This window comes from Anas platyrhynchos, chromosome 8 (genome assembly GCF_047663525.1).
Source record: "Anas platyrhynchos isolate ZD024472 breed Pekin duck chromosome 8, IASCAAS_PekinDuck_T2T, whole genome shotgun sequence".
Classification (NCBI taxonomy): domain Eukaryota; kingdom Metazoa; phylum Chordata; class Aves; order Anseriformes; family Anatidae; genus Anas; species Anas platyrhynchos.
Genome location: NC_092594.1, coordinates 19369456 through 19380384, shown reverse-complemented (window position 1 = coordinate 19380384; position 10929 = coordinate 19369456).

Here is a 10929-nt window from a genome sequence, read left to right as displayed (position 1 = left end):
GATGCAATTATTGCCTTAATGGCATCTCAAGGCTATCGGCGCCGGCTGGAAGTAAAACTTGTGTTGAACAAGTTTAATAAGCATATCATCTAGTACAATATTCGCACTGAGGGGCAGTGTGGCTTTAGGAAGGATTACAGTAGCTTTGCAGCTTTGCTTAGCTTTACATGGGATATTTCACACGCCGCAGATAAAGCAGGATGAGCCCGCCACAGCCGATAGCAGCAGCAGCCCCTAACGCTGCCTCCCAGCCGCTGTTCAGCAGCAGATTATGGGCTCACCCCATGGGCTGAGACCAGGCTGCAGGGACTCTGGTCACCTCCTCAACTGGAGGACACCAACCCCTGGTGTCCCTCCTGCATCCCTGCATCCCCAGCACGGACCTGCTGAAGGCGTCACACCAGCACAATGTTCTCCAGCAGGGTCCTGACCTGCTTCTGTAGACCCCATGGAGAAGATGTGGGTTCCCCAGATTCTACAGACAGAGGCTGTATGGGATCTGGAGACACGGGACCTGGAGATGGTCCCAGGGCTGCGTTATGGGGACCTGGAAAGCAGTGGCTGCTGAGCCCATGCCCCCAAGAGCAAACTCCCTGCCACTGAGCAAGTGGTTTTCCACATCTTGAGACCTTTCTATGCCCAACACATCGAAAGTTTTTCACTATAACAATGAAAAATCAGGAGAGAGAAATGCCTCCTCTCCAGCTCCTGTGTGCTCACCCCGTGCAGAAGGTGCCAGTCAGCAAGTAAGGCACCAGGCTGCCCTGTGCTCCCCGGCCTTAGATAATGTCCTATATAAAGCGCTTGCATCCGCATGCTGAGTGTCTCAGAAATACTGCTTCTGCCTAATATATGCATTGGTTTTTGCTCAGCTTTTGAACCAGCAGGTCGCCTGTTGTTAATTAATGCATCGCTGAAATTATGTTTGGGGGCTACTAAGGTTTATTGGGTAGAAAATTATTTCAAATACAGAGAGCAGGCAGTAAAGATTGGAAATATGTTTTCAAGTATAAACCTAATTGCTACAGGGAATCCCTTTGGGATCCATTTGGAGCCCTTGCTTTTTTATTTCCTTCCTCTGTTAATGACACAGCCAAGGTTTGTACAACAGCAAACGCACCACTGCATGCCGATGAAGAGGCAGCCAGCGGCTCGAGGTGGGACCCCAGACCTGGTGGTGGCCTTGGTGGCAAGGCTCAAGAGCAAGGCCCCCTCGTCCACCTACTGCCTCGGGGGTGCTGCCCATGCTTAAGTGCTTTCCTGGACCACAGCCCAACTGAACAGAGGTGTTTCAAGTGGCACAGATGGGATTTCTCATCTTTCTTTTTGTTCCCTTGCCGTGGCGGTGCCCCCCTGGATGTAAGTAACGGCACGCTGGTGACCAGCACAGGAGGCTGACCTGCACGAACACTAGAGAAATTTGCTCCTTCAAAATCATCCTTGTTTCTGGCTGGGAGAACTTTAACATTTCTTCCCAACCACTGCCTTGCTCCGTTCTGCCTGGCTCCTCGAGGAAGCATCCCTCCCCAGCCCTGGCACACAGCCCCTCCAAGACATGTTCCCCATCGCAGCTTGGAGGGCCTGGATCCAGCCCCAGTCTGAACCACCCACCCTCTAGAATTCCTCCTTCCACAAAATCACCGCCACATCAAAACCACAGCCCAAACCAGCCCCAGTTATTATTTTTAAAGCTGCTCGGCCTGAGAGAGGCTGCCTTGGGAGCTGCAGGCACATCCAGTTGTTCCCAATTCAACCCGTGCTCTAACTTCAGCTTATGGCAGCCGTTACCAGCCTGGCAGGACATGCTCACAATTAAGAAGGATGTGGGGAAACGTGCCCTTTTTTCTTTTCTTCAAAGGCAGACGTCACAGGCTGTACCAGCCGCTGCCCCCCCAGCAGGAAGCTTGCTCTGAAACCGAGTCCCCAGCTGCCAGCGTAAAGCCAACCCACGCAGCCTCAAACCCAGCAGACATCACCATTAAAGCAGCTTCAGAAATTTCCCTGAATTTCAGGAAATCTCTCCCTGTCCCCCAGACGTGGCTCCAGCACCTCAGAGAGGGGAATATCGCCAAGCTCATGAGCCAAACCAGGAGTCAGCGGGGACAAGGACTTCTCCTGCACCACAGGAGGACAGCAGGCGCCCTAAGGCACAGGATTAACACAAGACAAAGACAGCAAAGATCAATCCAGTCTCACTTTCAACACACCAGGTGCCCAAGGACTCTCCTGTCTGGGAAGGCCAAATGGATAATCCTTCCTATGAATACTGAGAATTACCTTGGAACAGCGGACGGCCCTTCCCACCCATGGTCCCTCCAGCATCATCTCTTTCAAGCCTCAGAAATTGCTTCTAAAAACCCAGACTACATTTTCTTATGACCAGCTTACCAGACAGGGATGTGTCTTGCTCTACCGGAGTCCTTACCAAAGCCACTGCCTTAATGGGTGTCCTGCAAACCCTACTGGGGGCTAACACTGATCCCTCTCACTACGGCGGGTCTGGGATGCGGCCAAAGCATCCACAGGAACCCTCAGTAGGATCCCAATCCCGAAGTGGCAAACCCTTGCCACTTTGCAAGTGATTTCTAGCTCCCATTCCATAGCAGCAAGGACCACTAACACCTGCTGGAAACGTCAATAAGGAGCCAGAGAACAAGGGATCTATGTCTGTGAGAGCCAGCGGTGGAAGGAGGCACCACCAGCCTCCAGGAGCAGATGCCGGAGGCTGGGAAGTGGCATTGGCTGCCCAGGAGCTTCTGGAGATGCTCTCAGTGCCGGCACTGGCTGCGGACCCGGCCTCCAGCTGCACGCTGCTAAAAGCAGCACGCCTGAGCCAGCTTTTATAAGGCCGGGGGAATTCAGGGGGTCCTCGTACCCCAGCAAAACTCCGGGATTTAGATGCTCGGCGATACGGTTGGAACAATTTCCTTGATCTTTTATTACCCTGGTAAATAATTTATTGGGACAGCCATTTTAAAAAATCCCATAAAAGACCCATAAAACATATTTATCTCTCACACACACACAGAAAAAAAAAAAAAAAGCTCTTTGGCTCCAACCAACAAGCTGAAAACTTGTTTGTATACTTCACTGCACATAAACTAACCAATGCCTTGTGACAGCTTTAAGCTTTTTAACAGCTCTCTCCCTGCTGCTCTTTATTTCCATTTTTCTCTCTGTGACTTCAGAAGAAGAAGGAAAAAAAAAAAAAAAAAACACTACGAGAAGTTTCTGCTTTTGGACAGACACTGACAGCTGGGAACTGCCCTCCACTTTTCCTGACACCCCGTACATGAGGTTGGATGTGCATGAGCCCTGCACAGCCCACCAAGCCACATCTTTGTGCCTCAGTTTCCCCCTCTAAAAGGCCACCCTCCTTTTCTGCCTTTTCATCCAAGATCTCCCTGTGGATGATGGAGGTCTGTGAGCACCTTCTTACCAAGGAGCCTCCAAGATAAGGAGCATCCATAAGGAACCTTTGTCTTCTCCTGCTGGCAGAGCACAGGGTCCTTTTCTGCACAAAGACATGAATAAATGGAGAATCCAAAAAGAGGGATGAGGAGCGCCTTTTCCCACCAAAGCCATGCCCGAGCCACGTGCACCAAAGCTTTTTATTGCTCCCTTGGACACCAGAGGACCCAGCGGGCTGAAGCCTGGCCAGCAGGACGAGATCTCAGCCTGCTGCCAAAGCACAAAAGCAGAGCACAGCCACATTTAGTGCTGCGAGTGGGCTGCCTGGTGCCAGGCAGTCGCTGCCTCCAGCAGCAGACCGATCCACATCCTCCTGCACTGTGCCCACAGACCCGGCCCTGCCAGCAAGACGCCAGCAGACACCAACATCTGGGCATGGGATGACTGACCTTCACACGTGGGGACGGGCTGGGGTGTTTGTTCTCCTCCTGCAGGGAGCGAGGGAGACGTGGGGATAGCGGTGGGGCTGGCTGAGCATCCTGCTGCAGTGCAGAGCATGTCTCCAAAGCAGGCGGAGCAGCTCTGTGATCAGGGAGAGCGCAGCCTTCCCGTGCTGGATCAGCAGAGCCGGCCACCCGAGGGCTGCCAAGGCACGCAGCCGGCCAGGCGTGCATAGTGCCTGCTCCGGGTGGCACCTGGCTTCATCCTGACGTGAGCCAAAGGGCTGCTGCCCACGCTGGCTGGTTCCCCGGACCAACCTCTTCTCACCTCCACCGCTCACTCTACAGGGAGAGGAGAAGCTCAGAGCCAAGTCTGGCAGCCAGCAGCTGGGCTGACGGAGCACAGGTCACAGAAAGAAGGTGAGTGGCCAAAGGAAGCCGGGGTCTCTGCGGGCTGAGCATCGCTTCTGCCCAGCTTCAGTGCCTGCAGGAGCACACGCATGGTGCACGAGCTCTCAGCCAGTCTCCCCAGCAAGTTAAAGCCCAGCAGAGCCTCAGGCTTCAGGTCTGCATCACCTCTCCCACCTCATCCCCCTCTTCTCCAACCCTCATTGCTTCTTCCCAACATCTCCTCCCCATCCCGCAGCCGCAGAGCCATTGGGTTTCATCCTTCCTCAACAGCAATAAAGGGAGCATCATAATTACCATCAGTGGAAGGAAGCAAAACGGACACTGCAAGCTGCAGGATGGCTTACAGCAGTCTTCCTGGAGCAGAAATGATGCCCAGAGCTACAAACCTGAGCAGATCCTTGCAGCCAAGGACAGACAGGCCTCCCCAGGAGAGGCTGAGGCTCCAGGCTCGGCTCTGGGACCACACCAGCATCCCCACATCCTGCAGCTCCTTCGGCTGGCGCTTCCAAACTGAGGAGCACATCAGTGGTTAACTCCATTTTCAGATTTAAAAGTCAAATGCTGCCACAGGAAATTAAAAGATAATGCAAGGAATTATTTAAAAAATTAATCTTTATTACTCCCCACTCCCAAGCTGCTAATAAAAAAATGTGTTCCTCATGCAGTCTCTATAAAAACAGGTTATAAAGCAGGGAAAGAGAGAAAAGCAGATGCTTTTAAAAAAATATCTTTCATCCCTCCGCCCTGTCTGCCCATCACAGCCTTTCATCTACACCTGCATGTCAGCCCCCAGCAGTTTCGAACCCAGCCAGCCCCTTTTACCCTGGGAGGCAATTATTCCCCTTTTCCATCTCCTCCCCCTTTCCCCCCCATTTTACCTCTCCAGGAGATCAGCAACCCCTGCTCCAGAGAGCAGGCTAGAAGGTGTTTTTAATGGCACACCTTCCTTGCTCCAGGTATCTCTGAGCACTGTATAAAACAGAATGAATTATAGCTCATTACCAAAAGGGCAGGCATTGGGGAAGTAAACAAAGCAGCTATTACAGAAGCCAGCAACAGCTCCGCAATGCCGGAGCAGGGTTGAAACAAGCAGATCACCATGCCTGAGAGAGAGGTCAGGGCTCTTTGACTGCTCTGAGAAGCCAGAGGCTGAGAAGCAGGTGGCAATTGCAGTGGTTTATTTGCAGTGGTTTATTCTGAAGATGCTTCTGTCTGGAGCTGCGCTCAAGCAAGCAGCACGCTCCCCGGTTCTCACTGGTGCTTGAGCCCACAAGGGAGACAGAGCAGAGAGAGCCAACTGCACGCAGGAGCACCTGGAGCCCCTCGCCGGGGCGGACACAGGGGTGGGGTGTCCTGCTGCCAGGAGGCGGCTCGCCGAGGAGGCTTTGACTATGATGGATGGTGCTGCGCCGAGTTCTCACTGATGTAGAAAATTAGAGAGAGATCGCTGCAGACACGGGCCCATCCGAGACACTTGTTGTCTGTCTCCCGCACACGGGCGCCTCTCCCGGGAGCTCCCCCTCCAGCTCGTAGGCTCATCACTCAGAGTGCTCAGCTGGGAAAAGCAACGCTTTTTTTTTTCCCAAAAAAAATTACTTGATTATATTATTCTTGGACATGCATGAGGCGTTGATTTCCTCACTTAGCCACTTGTTTGCTTCTCCTCAGCTAGGAAAAAAAAACAACCCATCACTTTTTTTTTTTTTCTTAAATGTCTCCTTGCCCAAGGTGCAGAAGAGGCTTTAGCCAGGACAGGAGCCTTTTTTTTTTTTTTTTTTTGCTGGTCTTGAAAAACCTATGTGTGCTTCCACATGAAATAACTCTAATGGTCTGCACATCAGCTCAGGCTGGTGGATCTTCAGGAGACGCGTCCCACTGAGGGACCCAGCCAGGCCCTTGCTTTGAATCAATGCCAGCCTTCAGCAAGAAGTAACCTGCTTCTTGCCAGCCAGGCACAGCGGCCAAGCTCATTTCCCTCTAGCCCCAAGATCTCCAAGCAGGTCCGGAAGTGGCAGAGGACCTGCTCCGACCACCAATGGTCCCAAAGAAGCCCCACGCTCCTACCACGACCAGTCACCTCCCTTCCATCTTCCCAGGAGCAACAACAGGAGGCTGAGGAGTACCAGGGGCATTGCCACTTGGCAAGCACGGCTACAGGAGACAGACCGAGAGGTGGGATGTGAGATCTCCACCATCAGCAACCTTGGGCAGCAGCACCAGGCTGGGGGCAGCACCCCCATTTTGCACCAGCCCGCCAAGCAGGTTGCAAATTTCCCTGAAAACCACCACCCAGCAGGGATATCCAGGGTCCTAAAGTGGGGACGGTCACTACACCCAACCCTGGTGAGGCCTGGCTCCTTCCTAAACAGGACGACCCAGCCACCAGCACAGTCCTGCTGTTGCTCTGAGCACCCCCGCGGCCACCAAGCTCCTGGGGGCTGGCAGCAAACAGCAAACACCAAATTCAACCCAAAAGCCTGAGGCACTCAAGAAAGCCATGCAGGAAGGAGACTTGGAATAAAGCATCCTTCTCTCTCCCTCCCACAGCCACCAGAGACTGACCCCAGCATCTGCTCCCCATTTCCCCAGTGGTTGTTAATCATCTGCCCCCCTGGAAGTCCCTTCTCAGGGTGCAGAACAAGCCCCACACGTTCTTCCCCCCCTTCCATCTGCTAATGACTTCCCTCCTCAGAGGCTGTGCCTCCCCCAGCCCGATCTAATGGTGGGAAATTAGCATTAAAATGATAGCTTGCTATTAGCAGCGCCTCGGCTCCCTATCACGCTCCAGGAACGACAAATGACAGGCTGTGATTTTCCCGCCGCGATGCTGGGCACAGGGAGCTGCAAGGAGCGCTGAAGTTACCCAGGGAAGTTTGAGGCTCGTCTCTCCCACCTCCCCTTCCCCATCCCCGTCGCGTTCATCCGTAACGCAGGCGATCCTACAGCAGATGGCACCTGGGCAGGAAAGCAGACAAATTGGCTCCCACCTGCAGGAGCACGACGAGCTTTCAAAGCAGGCTGGCGCCTGCTCGCCAAGAGCCCCACGGCGTGGAGATGCTGGAGGAGCCTGCCATCGCTCGCCTTCCTCCCTCCTCACGTGGTGGTTTGCAGTGTGGTGGTCCCTGCCCAGCCACAAGCAGGCAGCTGGCACCTCCCAGGAGCTGGTGGCAGGAGGGGACAGGTGCTGCCCCCGAGCCAGGCACCCAGAAGAGGTAATTCAGACCCAGAACCAACGGAGCGATGCTTTCTTTGTGTCAGCACAATGCTATGGTTTGGAGGGCTTGCAGCTAGCCTGGAGCTAGAAGGTTTTCTTGGGCCCCTGCTGAACATCCATCTGCTTGTCAAAAAACCAGCTCAGCTCAAGCTGCCAGCTCTCTCCTCCTGCCAAAGCGGGGGGCCGCCCTCCCAGAAAATTCCCCCCCTTGACCAGATAGCTGTGGCAGGAATGTGGAGGCACTCATTTTGTTTTCTGCCTGCTCCTCCGAGCCCACCTGGCTCAATGCATTTCAGTACAGCCAGATTTTGGAAGCAGCTCACACCAGGCTGCAAGAAACCAAGAGTTAGGATGGAGGCGAGCACACCCAGCAGTGCCAAGACAGGGTGTCACCTCCCCGGGGACACCTGGGTGACCTGCAGAGTTACAGCACCTGAGCATCTCCCAGCTGGGCGCATCCCTCCCTGCACAGCTTCCTCACGGGGATGGGGGACACACTGAGGACAAGACATGTGGGAGCACATGTAAGATGTGTTGAAAGCGCCCAAGGAGTCCTGTGCTGAAAGCTTCCATTCTGAAATCACATCTTTAGCCATGTGTGTAGGGTTGGACAGTCTCCTCCCTCTGTGTCATCCTCACTTCTATCCAAAACCACTTGGCATCAGCAAGCAAAGGCAAGTGTCCTCAAGCCCCAGTCTGCCTCCTGCCCTTTAACGAGCCTGGAAGGTGAGATGCAAAACAAGAAGGGAAAGGTAGGTAGGAAAAGCAGGGTGAAACAGTCTCCCCAGCATTCCCACCAGCAGCTCAGATGCAGGAGCGAGGAGAGGACTCATCCGATGATGGATGGCAGAGAGCTGAACCTTGGCGAGGTGGAACAAGAGCAGAAGGAAGCATTGCTCCCAAAGGCAACGCTCACACCTCCTCAGGATAAAAAAAATAAAACAACCATCAGAGGCACCAGCAGCAGAAGAAGGGAAGGCACTCACCCTCCTGCACGTTGGTATTCAGCTCTGGTCTGCTGGAAGGGGCCACAATCCAACCGCACATTTGTATATTCACTGAGCCGTACGCCCCGCTCTGCGGACTCCTGACAGATGCAGATGGCAAAGCCATTTTTCATCAGGTGAGGGAAAAGGGGAGAAAGGAAAACAAAACAAAGATAGGCTCAGGCATCAGCTGGAAAAGATGCAAGACAGGATCAGGGCTAATAGAGAAGCAGAATCAGATTAAGCTCTTGGATCTTGAAGTGCACAAAAAGGCCTGTCCCCTGCCTGCTTTCTAGCACAGCCTGGCAGCAGCAACCACCTCCATTCTTTCCTCCGTAACCAGCTGGAAGATGAAAGCTGGACCCGGAGCAGCACTCGGGCTTTGCTGAAATCACCCTTGAGGACAGCAGGCTGGCAAAGGGGCTGCTGGAGCGGTGTGGGCACGGGCACTTTTCTACCAGATTAGCTCCTGTTTAGAGGAGGCAAGAGCAGGCCTGGGGGGAACATTAGCCATTAAAACACATTTGTCTGTCACTCAGACCCTGACTTCTCTCAGGTCTGAGTTCTTGTGGCTCTGAGGGGATGGCCCTGGCAGACCTCCTGCTGGTCGGAGGCTGCCAGCATGGCAAGGGCTCCGTCTGCGCACTGCTCCCCAGGGTGGCAAACGGCAGCTCCCAACAGCCCTGGTTTGTCTCAGACAGGGACAAGTGTCTGCCCCCAGTCACCCACCCGGCAGCCCCCAGTGCTGGCGAGTTACCAGCCCCACAGAGCTGCCTCCTGGCACAGTGAGAAGCAGTGCTCAGCGCTGCATGCACCATCCCCGGGGCATCACACACATACGTCCCACTCGGCGCTGGGAGCAAGCAGCTCTTGATGTGAGCCAAAAGGAAAGGCAAGGAAGTAGCAGCCTCGTGGAGGAAAAATGTCACCTCCTCCGGTGACATTCAGATAGCCACCGCCAGCCACAGCATCGCCTCCTCCACGTGCAATCGAAGCTGACAGTGATACTGCAAAGTATCAAAGCCTCTCCTGGCCTCCAGCCCCTGCACAGCACGGCCAGCAACATCTCACCACTTTGTTGAGCAATCAGATCTTCCTTCTCGGGGGTAAGCTTGCCTTGAAGCTCTCGATCCTTCTGGGCAACCCCGAGGAGGATTTCATTGTGATCTCCGCTGCATCCTCTCCGTTTCTAAAATGGGAGGCACACAGAAGCCAACATCTCCATTTCAAAACACCGCCCGTGTTCATAAGCTGAAGTCACCAAAGGTTTCTGGCTGCACAGTCAGACCCATCTGGGATGCCCCAACAGCTCTGCCACAAGTCAGAGCCCAGCAGACCCAGGAGGGAAGGGAAATGGTGGCCAAGGCTAGCACATGGCAGGGACTCACCCCAGCAGCCCTGCTGCTGCCTGTGGCATTTCCAGCTGACATTCAGTCCCCTCGCCCCGGGAACAGACAAGCACAGGGCTGGGGAAGGTTACTGCTGGGCCCTGGTGGAAATGTCATCCTACCACATATGCTTTGAGCAAGATTCACTCCCAAGCAGCCTCGCTCCATAATAAAAGTGTCAGAGCAGCTGACTTGCCTCCCCCCGACCTCATTGCCTCCAGATTTATCCTTCCTCGGGTCTCTCTCCCCTCTGTAAGCTAGCATGTGCCCTTCCTTGCAATAGGCTGGCGCTGAAACTCAGCCAGCCGAGACTGTAGCAGGAAAAAAAGAAAAGAAAAAAAAAGGAAAAACAAGCCAGGTGAAGGGGTCAGGGAAAAAAAGCTCAGAAGCCAAGTTTTCCTCTAATTTTGTCTGCTCTCGGTTCAGAAAGGGAGAAGGAGAGAGCAAGAGGTGCCTCAATACAGGAACGCTCTCCCTGCAAAAAAAGCAGCACAGACACCTGGGTGTGCAGCTGGCCCCTGAGCGCTCCTTTGGGTAGGGAAGGGAGAGCTTGGAGCAGCCCAGGGGAGGCATTCAGGAGCTTCTCTCCTCCACATCTATTTCACAGAAGAGGAAACTGAGGCACAAGGCACTTGGAAATTTGCACAGCCAGTTAGCAGCACAGCCACAGCCTGAAGCTGACTGATTTCGTGTCCCACGTCAACACCTTGGCTGCTGGGCTGAGGAAGCTCAAACCAGACTGCAACTAAAAAAAAAACAACAAAACATCACAGAAATGAATGTCCAAGCCCCTCGAGAGCTGTGCTGTGGTGGGCACCCCAAGAAGAGGCAGTGGAGGTGAGGCTCCCTGCAAGCTGCAGTCTCTGGGGCACTGCGTTACCTCCATGGCAGGGCTGTGCTGGTGTGAGCACAGCATCACGGGCACCTGCAGAGCAAGAACGGTCTTCAGGGAGTAAAAGAGAAATGTTAATGGTCCTTTGCAAAGAACTAAAAATATCTCCACTGGCCAGAGTTTGTTGGTTTGCTTGTCTGTTTTTTCCCCCCTTCTTTCTGTCTACAAAGGAACATGTCACACAAAT